The sequence below is a fragment of the Panthera uncia genome, assembly GCF_023721935.1.
Source record: "Panthera uncia isolate 11264 chromosome A3 unlocalized genomic scaffold, Puncia_PCG_1.0 HiC_scaffold_12, whole genome shotgun sequence".
NCBI classification, from domain to species: Eukaryota; Metazoa; Chordata; class Mammalia; order Carnivora; family Felidae; genus Panthera; species Panthera uncia.
The window spans coordinates 16025267-16040514 of record NW_026057579.1 but is presented as its reverse complement, the minus strand read 5'-3'; positions in this window follow the sequence as shown (position 1 = coordinate 16040514).

Genomic DNA, 15248 nt, shown 5'->3' with positions numbered 1-15248 from the left:
GAAAGAGAGGGCCAGTGACTTTTCTTGACCTGGAGAAGATGGCAAAGTGGTAGCTGAGAAAAACGAATCTCATGAGTGCTTCCAGAGCCCATAGCCTAATATAAGAAGTTCCTCACTTTGGAGAAATAGAATCTTCTTACGTCATGTTAATCTTCAGAATTAAAAATAAATAAATAAATAAATAAATAAATAAATAAAACTTTCGCATCTCTGATATGATCATCCTTATGAGGAAGGTGAGGAAGATTCCTCCCCATTGCAGACAAGGAAACTGAGATCCAAAGAGGTTAACAATAACCTCCTTGATGTATGAACAGCCAAATAAGCACAGGAAAGGACACTGGACATCATTAGTCATTATGGAAATGCAACACATGACCACAGTGAGCTACAAGGACATCCCACTAAAACAGCTAAAATTGCAAAAACTGACAACCCCAAGTGCTGGTGAGGATGTCCAGCAACTGGAACACTCATAATGGCGAAGCGTGAAATGGTACAATCACTTTGAGAAGTTGGGCAGGTTTTTGTTGTTTGGGTTTTTTTTTTGTTTTTTTGTTTTTTTTTTTTTAGTAAAAAGTTAAACTCTTACCGAGTGAGTCAGGAATGCTACTCCTAGATATTTACCTAGGAGAAATGAAAACACATGTCTATACAAAAACATACACACATATTCATCACAGCTGTATTTACAACAGCCTGAAAGTAAGAAAAGAAACAAATATCCATCAAGGGATGAGTAGATAAAGATTCTATGGCACATCCATACAATGAGACACTACTTAGCAGTGAAAAGGATTAAATTACTGTTATATGCAATGATATAGGTAAATCTCAAAAGCATGAAGAGAGAAAGAAGCCAGACATTAAAAAGAACATGCCGTTTGGGGCGCCTGGGTGGTTCAGTCGGTTAAGCATCTGACTTTGGCTCAGGTCATGATCTCACAGTTCGTGAGTCTGAGCCCTGTGTCAGGCTCTGTGCAGACAGCTCAGAGCCTGGAGCCTGCTTTGGATTCTCTGTCTCCCTCTCTCTCTGCCCCTCCCGCACTCACGCTCTGTCTCTGTCTCTCTCAAAAATAAGTAAACATTATAAAAAATTTTGTAAAAAAGAATTTGCTGTTTGACTCCTTTTATATGCAATTCTAGAACAGATAAATTAATTTATTGTGAGAGAAAGCAGATCAGCGGTTTCCTGGGAGTTGGTGGGGGAAGGGACTCAGGGGATAGAAATGCTCTGTTGAGGAGGTGGTATCCACATGGGTGCGTACATATTTGTGAAAACTCATTGAACTGAACACTTAAAATGGGTACATTTTTGGGGTATATAAATTCTATCACAATGAAATTGATTTAAAAAGGGAAGGAAATGTCTGGCCCCTGGCTGGTTCAGTCAGTTAAGCATCTGAATCTTGATTTTGACTCAGGTCATGATCTCACAGTTTGTGAGTTTGATCCTGGCGTGGGGCTCTGTGCTGACAGTGCAGAGCCTGCTTGGGATTCTCTCTCCTTCTCTACCTCTGCCCCTCCCCTGTTCTGTCTCTCCACATAAATAAATAAGCATCTAAAATAAGAATAAAAAAACAAAATAAAAAGGGAAGGAAATGTGACTTGCTTGCAGTCACGAGTAGAGTGCTAGTCACGAGTAGAGTCCCATCAGCACTGCTCTGGGCGGGCAGGGTGGGCTTTGAAGAGGGGCCTGTGAGGTGCATCAGCGCAGGTGGGCCGACTCAGGTGAGTAAGGGAAAAGATGAGTGAGCCCTAAGCAGGGATCTCAGGGGCCTATTCTCCACAGGAGAGCAGAAATAGGACTTGAGTGGAGAGTAACAGCCCAAACAAGTGGCTGCAAAAAGGAGCATGGGAGAGGAGGTGGAAGGTTGTGGGGCAAGTGGGTGATGAGTGGGGCCTCTGCCAAAGAGCGCCACAGAGGGTCAGCCTTGGTGGGAGGGCACTCCAACTGAGGCAGTAGCTTGTCTTTCCAGAGGCTGGATCCAAAATGGTTCCCAGTATCTTTGAAGAGGGAAGACCAAGGTCCTTGTGAACTGAACTCTCCCTCAGCCCCTCGTGCTGACTTTCAGCATGATTTTCACCCTGGGGGGTGGGGTAAGCCAGAGGTACCCCCTTTCTGGTGCCCCATGCAGGCTTGCTTGGTGTCTTTGGATTCTGGAAGGGCAGCTGGTATTGTCTTCATACATCCCCCTTCCCTCCACCCCCCAAAAAAGGGACCTATACTGGAGGGCATCATCCTAAAAGCTAAACCGATTCAGTTTTGTAAAAAAGTAAAACTAGGCAGCTTTACACTCCTTTGTGTTTCTCTGTGTCATAATTGTTACAGAGGAATCAATGTGCCTTTCCTTAGTTAAAACACGGATCTTCTTGCCACTGAAATGGACTTTAATAATCCCGACTTTGTTAACTTCTCTGCACGACTAGACATGGATTCTAGGACTGGAAGAATGCCAGACACCCTTGCGCCCCTGTATTTTTCACACTGCCAGGAGTTAGACAACTGTCCAAAGCAAATTGGTGCCTTTGATTTTTTCACTGAGTTTTTTCACTGTGATTTTTCACAGAGAAGGAGAGAGAATCCCAAGCAGGTCTGTGTTCATTGGAGAAGAATGCTAACAATCTAGAGCCACAGACTTTATGTTGTTGGAGCCATAACTGAGAGAAAAAACATATTTTGAATCATTTAACACAATCTCTCACCACATAGCCAAACTTCATAAAAAGCTCCTTTAAATGTGTCTGTTCTTTCCCCCACAGTCCTTGGCTTATTCTCATTATTGTCCCCAGAAATTCAGCTCTGGCCCTCAGCTGACAAACCCAGCTCAGCCATGGAGTTAGCCAGCCCTGCACCTCTTTGCAAGCAGGTGAGTGATGAGACACCATAGTCAGCGTGCCCTTGAAGTTTCACACCTACACATACCCACAAAGTATTCACCCCACAAAGCATGTTTCTTTCTAGGCAGGATGTGGCAAACATTGTTGGTGCCTATTTGGCCATCATTCCCCAGACTTCCTGGCCAAAAGAAATATCCCCAGGGTCTGGCGATGAATTGCAATTGGTCCAGGTCAGTGGTTCTTTTTTTTTTTTAAACTATATTTTTAGAGCAGTTTAGATTCAAAGAAACATGGAGGTGAAGATACAGAGATTTCCCCTATTCCCCCTGCCCCCACACATGTGTGATTCCCCCCTCCCCTATTATCCACATCCCCCATCGGAATGGTAATGATTCTGCATTGTCACATCATTATCACCCAGAGTGATAGTCTACATCAGGGTTCATTCTTGGTTGTACCTTCTACTGGTTTGGATGAATGTGTAATGGCATGTTTCTGGCACTATAGTATCTTATATATCATATAATATCATATATAATTTCACTGCTTTAAAAATCTCTGTGCTCTGACTATTCATCCCTCCCTCCTCCCTAACTGCTGGCAACCACTGATCTTTTTACTGTATTATTATATAGTTTTACCTTTCCCAGAATGTCATACATTTGGAATCATATAGTGCGCAGCCTTTTCAGATCGGCCTTCTTTCACTTCATAATATGCATTTAAGTTCCTCTAGGTCTTTTCATGGCTTTGGTGGCTCATTGCTTTTTAACGCTGAATAATATCCCATTGTCTGAATGCACCACGGCTTGTCTGTCCATTCACCTGCTAAAGGACATCACTACTGCTTCCAAGTTTTGGCAATTATGAATAAAAGTGCTATAAATATCCCTGTGTGGGCATTTGGGCTGATCAACCTTTTTTAAAATTATTATTTTTATCACCCTAAGGAAGCTTTTTAGACTTTTTCCCCCTAATTGCCTCCTGTGAAATTTTAATACCATAGATATATCGCATATGTTTATATACCGTATGTATATCTGTGCTTTATACATAAAAAGAATAAGATTTTTTTTTGCCATCAAAAATCAATTTTCACTCCCTTGAGGGTGATATCACTGCCTTTGAAAATGCATGGTCTTAGTCAATGAAGAATTACTTTTGCCAATGACTGGTCTGGGGTGGGCATGTGATCCAGTTCTGGCCAGTGAAACATGAAGGAATCCTGCTTGGGAAAGACTTTCCTCCTTGATTAAAGAGACACATAAAGAGAAATGTCCTTCAGCCACCAATTATGGTCTCTCCTATGAGGATTTACCACTTGGAACTATGGCTGCCATCTTATAACCATGGGAGTGGTAGAGAGAAAGGACAGAAAATGCCTAAGCCCTGCTGAAATCATTGGGCCATTAAACAGTCATAACCTCTGCCTGCTTCCAGACATGTCATTAAATGCAATAGTAAATGTTTTTAGGCTTTAAGCCACTATCAGCAGGATATTCTGGGGCTTGCAGCCTAAAACTTCCTAACTGATAAATAGGGTTTGTTGCTAAGAAAGAAGCTACCTCTCCCACTGGCACATTTTACGGATGCAGGCTTGAGCAAGAAGAGCAGAGGGAGGTTATTTGGTGAGGTTGTGAGCATTTGGACATGAATAAGGGATGTGGTCCTGGCATCTGAGGAGAAGGACGCCAGAGGAAGGTGTGCTGAAAAGTCAGCCGCTATAGCTACACGCGAGGTCTCCTTGAGGCCAATGGTCCACAGTAAAGTGCTAGAATTTGTCTGAACCCTTTTTTCATATAAAACAAATGAGGGACGATGAGGACTGTTTTCAATTTCAGAGTGTTCTTCTGAGAGAACACTGATTTCCCCCAAATCAAAGTGCTTCCCTTCTCATTCTCTGCGTATCTTACTTACACAGTGAATCAAGCCCTGAGGCTGTGCGCTCCTGGGGCAGAAATCCCTTGGTGGGGGTCTCCTGCCCCTGCTTCTCCCTGGCCCATCAGCTGTCCCGTGTGGGGAGGGGGCCACACCTCCCAGGAATGAGGGTGAGGTGTGGTCACAGGCCATGACGTGTGTCTCTTACCAAGAGTCTGGTGCAGCCCCAAACTTACATAGCAGGTCTTTCAAGACCCATAGAACAGGAAGACAAAGCCAACCTAGAGAATGAGCCCCAAGTCCTACCATATTTATAGAATGAGGACACTGGAGACTGGAGGGGTAAACACAGGAAGTTAGGGGGTCCAGGCCAACCACTTACTTCCCAAAAGGTCGAAGATTACTCAGGTAATAGCAAGATGTTGGTAATCCTGAGAGCAGAGCTCTCATCTCTGTCTCCTCACCCCCACCCAGTGGCCTTTCCCAGCACCTTGGGGCTGTAGTTTATTGCTCCTCACCCAGAGCTGGGCTGGGCTGTCTTGAACTGTCATTTGTGTCTGCTTTCATCGAACTAGTCACCTGTTCATAGCTTATCTTCCCATCTAAATTACAAGCTTCTCAAAAGCTAGGATCCTGACATACTTGTGTTGGATCCCTCGTGGCACATGTAACACCCTATGTTATGCCCATGAGACACCTAACAACCAGCCAACTTGATTTCTAAGCAGCTGATGTAGTAAAGAGACCAGAAAGAATGTCGAGGCTAGGGGAGGCATTTAGGGAACTTTTACACTCTGTTCTGTATTCTTTTATGTAATGGTCAGTCAGGTGCGGCCACAAGAGGAGACAAAGGATAGGCTCAGGAAAAAATAAAATTTATTATGCCAACAGGTGCTAAAGACAGAAGGCATGGCACTCCATGCAGTCACATGGGAAAGACACCAGAGTGGTCAGGAGGCAAAAGGCAAAAGCAAGGAGAAGGTCTAGACCACAGTCTTTATTGACTTTCCTAAGGAAAGGCAAAGCAGAACAGGGTCAACAGCTCAGCATTGACTAGTTTGAGTAATTTCAGTGCACTTTGGGCTGTAGGGATGGTCTCTAGTGCCTGGTACCTGACCCTGGGTGATGAAAGCAAAGGGATATTGCCTTCTGGAGTGGATAGGCCAGATAGAGAAGGTGCGGTTCTGGATTGGTTAGTTTGTACAGCAAAGGCATGCACTTGGCTGAGTCTTCTGCTATCCCTAATAATTGACTAGCCCTGGGAGGAGTATTCTCTCTCCAGCCAGAAAGGTTTTTTAAGATGTCAAAACATAATAACGTACATAAAAAACTATATGTGTGTGTCTGTGTATACACGTACACACACACACATATGTCTGCTCTGGAAAGGCTACTCCTAAATCACCCAGATCAATAAATGGGAATGTTCATGGGATGCCTGGGTGCCTCATTTGGCTTAGTATCCAACTGTAGCTCAGCTCATGATCTCACGGCTCATAATTTCAAACCCCACATTGGGTTGTGCTGTCAGCATCGATCTCACTTTGGTTCCTCTGTCTCCCTCTCTCTCTGCCCCTCCCCAGCCCATGCTTTCCCTCTGTCCCAGAAATAAGTTAAAACCTCAAAAAAATTTTAAAAAAATAAAAAATAAATGGAAATGTCCACAGTACCCCCAGAAACTGGATTCCCTACCTTTTTTTCACTGGTTGGAGATGATACTCTGTATTTATATATATGTAAGAATCAGAATCATTGATTTCAGAGCTAAAAAGTGCTTTATGTATTCAACTTATTCAAATCTCCTCTTGTAAATACCTCCTTTGAAGCAATTTTCCATTTAGCCAAAGGAGACATTGAGGAAGAGGGAGTATCCCAAGGTGTTGCCTTGAATCTGGGTTGGGAGTGCAGTAGCACTGCTCTGGGACTGCCCCATGCCACCCCACCCCTGGAGTCTCTCTTCCGAGCAGCTCCTCTGGGGGCTTCTGTCTGCATGGCTGCTGTGATGGGCACTGAGCCAAGTGAGTTATGCATATGGCCTCTGTTCTCCGGACATGAGCAAGACAAGACAGGCCCTGACAATGACATGGAACTAAGGGACACACTTGTAAACGATGATAATATGAAATGTTTTTGTACAGGCATTTGGTGGGCTGAGGAGAGAGGAGGGGGTGGCCCAAGCAGTGGCAGCACAGAGAGGGCACTGGACCCAGGTTGTGGCTCTGCCCTTAACTGGGCAACTTCAGGAAAGTCTCTTTCACTTTCATTTTCTCACTTCCAAATTATGAGATAAGGAGACAACACAGTCTATTTTTTAGTTCTCATATTCTACAACTGTCTAAATTTGGGCAAAGGAATGGAGCACAATGAGGCAATAGCAATACTAGGAATAGTAACAATAATAATGGGCAACATATATTGAGTTCTGTGAACGTGGGCACTGTTCTCTATCCTTCACCTGTTGATGTAATCTCATAGTGACACTGAGACATAGATAATGTTATCTATCCCCATTTTACAGATGAGGAAGCTGAGACCCCAAAAAAAATAAAGCACTTAAAGTTATACATCTGGTAAGTGGTGCAGCCAGAATTGAAGCCCAGACAGTCTGAGCGTGCCATTGGGAAAACCAGTGCTGGTGTCCCAGCCTCTATGGAGGAGCTGGGGTGCTGTCCCATCTAGCAGTGTCCCTGGAGAGTGGAGGCCCAGCTTCTGGGTTCCCAAGGCTGGGGAACAGTTCCAGTGCCAGCAACAGCAGAAAGAGGTGGGGAGAAAAAGGAGGGGGAGGAGGCTGGCTGGATACTCTTGTGTTTAGGGCACACACATACCTTGCTGATTAGCAACGATGGGAAAGGAAACACACTGAGGGCCCTTGACAGCTTAATGGGGTTTTAGAAAAATACACATCTATATTTTTAAACTTTTTTTTTTTCCATTCGAACATTTTTAGCTTCAAGTTCTGGACAGAAATAGCAACTGTCTTAGATAACTCTTCATCCTTAGGCTCCCACGTTTGAAAAGGTCTTGGCCCAGCCTGGGGAAAAGAGATAGAGATTAAAAAGGAGAGATTGAGAGAGGAGCAGGGGAAAGCAAGCTTAGCACAGCATCTGGCACATACATGGTAAATATTTCATTGATGATGATGGATGGATGGATGGTTGGATGGATGGATGGGAGAAAGAAGGGATTTGATGGGAAAAAGAAGGCATGTTTATCCATAAGATTCTCCTGAGAATTAAGAGTAGATCCTTTTGAGGGGAGACTGGGTGGTTCAGTCAGTTAAGCATCCAACTCTTGATCTCAGCTCAGGTCTTGATCTCAGGGTTGTGAGTTCAAGCCCTACATTGGGCTCCACACTGGGCATGAAGTCTAAAAAAAAAAAAAAAAAAGAGTAGACCTTTTGGAAAGATATACTCACTTGCTTGCCAATGACCAAATCCAGGGTCACATCTAAAGGGCTGACCGTCCACCGGGGTCTTGCCTCTTCTAAGTAGTTTAAACCAAGCCTGGAGAAAGAAGGACACTCACAATTCTGTTCCGTCCACCAGCCACCCCCCCCCCCTTCCAGCCACTTCTTCTGCCTAATCTGGACCACTCACAATTTTGCTAAATACACTGTGGCAGATTCCATAGTTTGGCCTGATCAACATCCATTCCAATACCCTTCTGCCTTGCCTTCCTATTGTACAGGGGTGGAAAGAGAAATACCCAAATCCCACCCTGTTGTGGAGGTAAGGGACTAGGTTGGTTATACCCTTCTAGATGTTCCAAGGTAGGCCGAAGTCCTGGAGAATGGCTTCTTACCAACATAAATGAGCAAAGCTTTGTCCATCATTTCCCCCTTCTTCCTTCTTGGAACTCTGACACAACATTTGAAGTGCAGCAACCATTTTGTGAGGAACAGGATAAAAGCTCTGAGTTGAGGATGTCAGAGCAGGAGGGCAGAAGAAGTTGGGTCCCCAAGGGCCTCACTAAACTGCCACACCAGCTCTGGGCTGTCTCCCTCTGGTCTCCCAGTTATACGAGAAAGATGAACTGAGAAAGATGCAACCACAAAAAGTAGCTTGTTTAAGCCACTAGGTTAAGTTTTCTGCTCCTCTCTGATACTAAACCCAATCTTAACTGATACACACAGTTCATGCATTTTAGGTCTCCACATTTGTCCATTTGACTTCTCCTGTCTTAAATCCTCTTCTCTGTCTTTTCTTCTAGTGAACTCTTTTTTTTTTCCCGTTTGTCTCCAATTTCTGCAGACATCCCTGAGCCCCTCCCTTCCCCTCTTTGTATGTCCACATTACCCATGGAGGTCATCTCTCTTCAATGCCACGTCCCACCCTACCATATCCCACCCAGAATCTTTAATTTCTTCCAATCTTGGTGTTCCATCCACTTTATCTAAAGAGATGCTCAGATCTCCCCACTCTTTAACAAACTTTGGTTTGCTCTTGCTTCCCCTTTGAGCCACCAATTCTCTCTACTCTTGAACTCTGACCAATGGTGCTTGGTTTTCCTCCTATAGGAAATATGGTGAAAGGTAAGGGGGGGTCAAACAGGCTGGGATCATATATGATCTCTACTACATACTACCTGTGGGCCTTTGGGTTCCTGTCTCTGAACTGCTGGACCTTCATCTGTAACATGAAAATAACTGAATAATTGAAGGTGATGATACATTCAAAGTACACGACACAGAGAAGGTGCTGGATAAGTATCAGTTCCCTTGCCATTCTGATGGCCTGCCTCCCTCCCTCCTTCTTTCCTTCCTTAAACACATTCTAAGCATGAGAACGATTTAAGAAACAAAGTTGGCTTAAGCATGATTTTCTCCTCTTTTCTTCACTCCCCAAGGTGACCTACCCCAGGCTTTTATCCTTACTCACATTTTCATTTCAATACTTTGTTTTTCGGAGAACTCATCCATATTCACAAATTCAAACTTCAGCTAATAGTGAATCATTCACTCCCAAATCTGCAAATCTAGGATGGACTTTTCTCCTAAATGTCCATGCCCTTGCCCCAAGTTTCTGGAGACATGTCCCACTGGGGGTCCTACAGCCAGTTGTACTGCACTTTCTTCCAAAATATGTTGATAAACACAGTTATCTGTCCAATATCCCTGGAGGATAGTAAGGAACAGGTATGATATATAGCACCATGGCCATCAAATAATGACAACTTTTATGCCACAAGATGCTCTCTCTTTCTCAACAAAGTTGACCTAAATTGGACAGATGTTGGGTTATGATGCTGAGCATGAATGCATGCACCAGTGCAATGGAGTCTGTTGTCAATATTGCAAACCTTGACTCCAGCAAGAAGGAAGGTAGAAACTAGGAGCTGAGCCTGTATTTGTAGCCTTAGCATCTATTCAGGGAATTCTGGACTGGAACTTGTGCACAGAGGGAACACATTTATCCCTTCCCTTAGAGGTGAGCCTTAGGCCTTGGCAGTCCCAGAAGCACCTCCCCACATCTTCACTTGGATTTGTTTACTAACTGCCTAGTTTGCTCCAATAAGTAGCAGTTCTCTGCGGCAGTAACCCTGGAGTCCCCACAAAGCACTTGGTGGAGGCTTTCTATGGAAGGCTCCACCCCACCCCCATAGCCTTTCTTCTTGGAGGACTGGACCTGGTGCCATGAGTCAGGCCCCTTGCTCAGCTCCTCCAGCTGACCCACCATAGAAGGGCAGAGGGCAGAGGGCAGAGGACAGAAAATAACTCATGAGAACCAAAAACAAAACCCCATTGGAACCACAAATGGAACTGGCTTAGGGAAAAAGGAGCCTGGGACGCTTGGGCTATTAATAAAGCCATGTGTGCCTCAGCCCTCTTATCCCAGGAAGCAGTCCAGGCCAGCTCATGGCCAAGTGTGTTCATTCTTGGGAAAGCCCCAATTTACCAGATAAAAAATGCCTCAGACCCTATTCATTTTGCAAGCTCCTCCTAACACACACACGATCACACACAGTTGCACGTGCACAACTTTTTTGTCTATCAAGTCTTGGAGACACTGCCTTATCTCTAACCCCTTGTTAGCCCCCAGAAGGGAAGAAGGCACAAGAACAAATGGTAATGTATGTGGCCTTGGAGACTCCTGAGGACTCAGTTGGAGTAACTATGTTTTTGAATTTATTCTCTGTGACCCTGCAGAGATTAAACCCCCAAGACATGTGTGTAATCCTATCAGGGACAAACAGACAGATACATACACTTGCTTACAGATTGGTGGGGGAGATCCCTAGAACCTTCAGTCTTTGAAGCCATATGCTGTCTTCATCCTGTATATTTTTGGTAGCTCATGGATTTATCATTTCTGCTCCTGTATTGAATTTTCTACACTTCGTTCCTCTTCACTGCCCCTCCCCCATGCCCTGCCCCAGGATCACGGAGAGTCCTAGGGAATACTCTGGAATGAGCTGCACCAAAAGAGCTAGCTCTTCCCAGATCACATCTTGGAAAACAGCATGTGAACCAATTAGCACCTCTCAGCCGTGAAGAAGCTCTGAGTCACAGCCTCATAATTGAGGCTCAGAGAATGAGATGGGACTGCAAAGGCCTTCCCACCCAGCCCCCTGCCTTCAGGCAAAAAAGGCGTCAAGCCCATTGCATCAATGAGCCTACTAATACAGCAGAAGCCTCCATCTGGGGCAAAGCTAAGTTGGTCTGTACATCTGCTAGATCCACTTGCTTCCTCAGAGTGTCATAGCCTTGGGCTTTGTCCTGGTTCCTCACCTTCTGATGTGGGAAGAGAGGTACAGCATCCTAACTATGCCAACAAAATTGAGTTTGGTCAGGCACCCCAGAACAGGCTTCTGTCAATTTGATTCAGGAATAGCATGATTTTATTAGCATAGGCAAGAGATATGTTCAATCCAAAGCACCCCATACAGTGTAGAGATACAGTATGGGACAGCAGAAACAGTTGCTCTACTGATCTGGGTGGAAATTTCTGCTCTGCTCCTTGAAAGTGGATGGTTGACCTTGGGCCACACATATAACCTCTTGGAGCCTCAGTTTCCTGATCTATATAATGGGAGTGATAATGGCTCCTCACAGGTTTGCTGTACCAATTTCTTGAAAACTCCTAAGTGCCACGCAGGTATTATTGTTAAGCCTTGTATGCTTCTGACAGCCAAATGCCTTCAACATAGCCTCTTTGCATTTTAAAGCTGATGATTTATGTTAGTGTTAGTTGGGCTTCTGTGGCCGGGAACATAAGAAGGTTTTAGCTTTGGCTCAGTGCTGGCTATTTAAATCAGCAGCATCAGACTAGGCTGTTTGGTATAGAATGAGTTCAAGCCACCTGTGATGTGGCACCACCATGCATTAGTGTGGCATCTCTCACACCCCATCATAGCAGAACATCAGAAGACAACAGAAGCATCTTAGCCAGATAAGCTGTGAGTCCCTGGTAGTGGGCAGGGCCACGGTAGCAATGCATATTTAACAGGTGCCAGGATCACTGAGTCCCTTGTCTTATTCAATGTACACAGATTATTGGCTACACAGGGCCTATAAACCAGGCTCCTGTCTTTAGAATGTGCTCTTTCCACAGCTCTCCTAGCCCTTCTCCATTCCCGATGCTTGTAGCTAGGTTGCCACCATTCACCATTCCCTCCAGCCCAAGGTCCTTCACAAGGCAAGAAAAGTAACTTAGAAGGGACTGAAATTCAACATGGTCCCGAGCAGACCATCATTTCTGCCAGAAACAGAACAGATGATTCACTCATACCACAGGGACTTCTTGCAACATTAATAATTTAATAAATGGGTTGCCATGGAGGATAGTAAAAACTCTCAATCTTGAGAGCTTTAAAATTTTGAGAGGTTCGCATCCATTGGGGACAGCTGAGACCAAAGTTGAGGGGGATGAACTAGCTCCAGGGTCCTTCTTAACCTCATCAGATTCATGGCCCCCTTTTGTAACAATTACAACATACCCTATATTATTCTGAAATGAAATTCATAAAAATGCAAACCACCCACTCAGTTTCAAAAACTCAATTTAATGACTTAAGAACACAAAAGGAGAAGTCAAAGGACAGACAGACACATACATACATACATTCAATTACCTATTCAATATGCAAAGGCCCAACCACCATTACACTGAAAGACTTAATGAGAAATGTTTGAATCACCTGTGTAGGTTCACCATGACAGCCGCAGCTACCCATGCAAACTGATACCCATGTGTTGTTTTCTTGATGACTCTACTATCAAGAGCAGAGCCACCATTAGTGACGTGATTTTCTTTTTTTTTTTTTATTAAATTTTTTTCAACGTTTTTTATTTATTTTTGGGACAGAGAGAGACAGAGCATGAACGGGGGAGGGGCAGAGAGAGAGGGAGACACAGAATCGGAAACAGGCTCCAGGCTCCGAGCCATCAGCCCAGAGCCCGACGCGGGGCTCGAACTCACGGACCGCGAGATCGTGACCTGGCTGAAGTCAGACGCTTAACCGACTGCGCCACCCAGGCGCCCCAGTGACGTGATTTTCTAAAGCAGTGGGCAACTCCTCATGAAATGCTGACTGAAATCAAGTGCAATTTTCCCTCAATGTTCAGAGAAGTCATATGCCTGGAACATTCAATATATACTGAAACCACACAAAAATTCTTTGTGTTTGTACGTACGATGGAGTTAGAGTTGCCAGGCTCAGAAAACTAGAACTAGAGTTTCCAGTACGTAAGTGTCCGGAGAAGCATTGGAAAGGTCGGATAGAGAACGATTCATTATACAGGGCTGTCCCATAAACTGCAGAACATCTAGCATCTGCAACACCGCCACCCCCTCCCCCCCCAGTAAACAAAAGGGTTCCACAAAATTTTGAAACACTTCTGGGGGGATGTGACTTTACCCCTTTGAGAATCAGTGGGTTAGATAACCTTTCAGGTCCCCTGCTTCCAGCCCCTGCATTGTCAAACACCAGCTTTGTGCTGGGCAATGGGACCGTTGTGAGCTGAGAGGAGGGGGTTCAGAGAAAGATAAAACCCTGTCCCTGCCCTACAGTGTGGTGGCAGATAGGGAAGGGAGTCAAGTGGGAAAATGAAGCGTGGAGGTCCCACCTGACTTTGAGCACTCATGGGGACTGGACCTGTGAGTTTTGCTTACCTTTTTGTCCAGCACAGGCACTGGAAGTGGGGGGTGGGGGTGGGGGAGTGGCACGTCCTCATTGTTTGTTGAATGAAGGAAAGCAGTAAAGTGGAGGATGCAAGGGCTATTGTCCTGTTTGTATCACGTCACAGAACTGACTGAAATGAGAAGAAAGGTTCTTGGGGAAACATTCTCTCTGTGATAACAATTGACCAAGGACACACTACAGCCTAAGTGCCAGAAATCGCCTCAGTGACTGGAAGAGCCAGCGGATCAGGGAGACCAGGAAGGGCCTCTAAGATACTCCCACACACGTGCGAGCGCGTGCATGTGAGCGCGCGCGCGCGCGCGCACACACACACACACACACACACACACACACCACCAACTCCCCTGCCTCAGTCAGCCTCCTTCATCCCCCCAAGGGACACACCCCTCCATTCATAAAAGGTTGTCCTTCAGGGCAGCCATCCTTCCTGCCATTTATAGGCATGTCCTACTGGATTGGCAACCATTCTCCTGCCATTTACAGACTAGGGCCAAAGTCAATCCCACCGCAGCCAAGAAGCACCTTCCATGACTCCCCAGGGGCAACAACAAATCCCAGGCTTGACCAACCTTGTACTTGTCAGGGAGAGGCCATTCTGGCTGGAGGGAGGAGAAAGCAACCCTTGGATTATCTGCGAGACCGAAGAACCCATGCTTAGGGCACCAGCCAAGCCAGGGGAAAAATGTGTGTTTGGAAAGATTATTTTGTTAAGCCTTCAGGTGGTCATTAAGGAAAACAAGCAGAACTCTCCTGTACCTTCTCACATTCTTTTATGATTTAGTCCTAGTTTTATTTTGAACTACACGTGTGAGTGGGGGTTGGGAGGCACTGCAACAATGCTTTCTGTGCTTAGAGTGAAGTATCTTCGTGGTTGATGGTTCAGCCTTTGGGGACAGACTGGCTGCCTCTTATTAACTGTATGACCTTGGGCAAGGTGCCACTTCTTTGTGACTCAGTTTTCCCATCTGTAAAATGGAATAATGATTATAGTCCTTACCTCTTACTAAGATTATTAAAAGGATTAAAAAGAGCTATGATACAAAAAGCACATAGAACAGTACTAAGCATGTTGTAAGCACTATGTAAGTTTTCACCAATAGCAGTGGTGCTGGTAGTCCTGTGGTCACTAAAGGTCTGACTCTGGCCCCAGGAAAGATGGGACAAGGGCACGGCTCTATACTCCCACCTGCACAAGAGTCAAGAGCTCTTGAGCTTCTGAATTCTGTGTTCGGAAAGTTGCAAACAAGAGGGCTTATGGGCAGGAGGAGTTGAAGAATACTGGGTTTTCTAGGCCTACTTTCTCTCTTCCAGGAGGGCCTGGGTCTTGAAGGCTGAGGGTATAGAAATGGGTTGTTGGCTAAGAAAAGCGACCGGAGGAATCCCTTGCC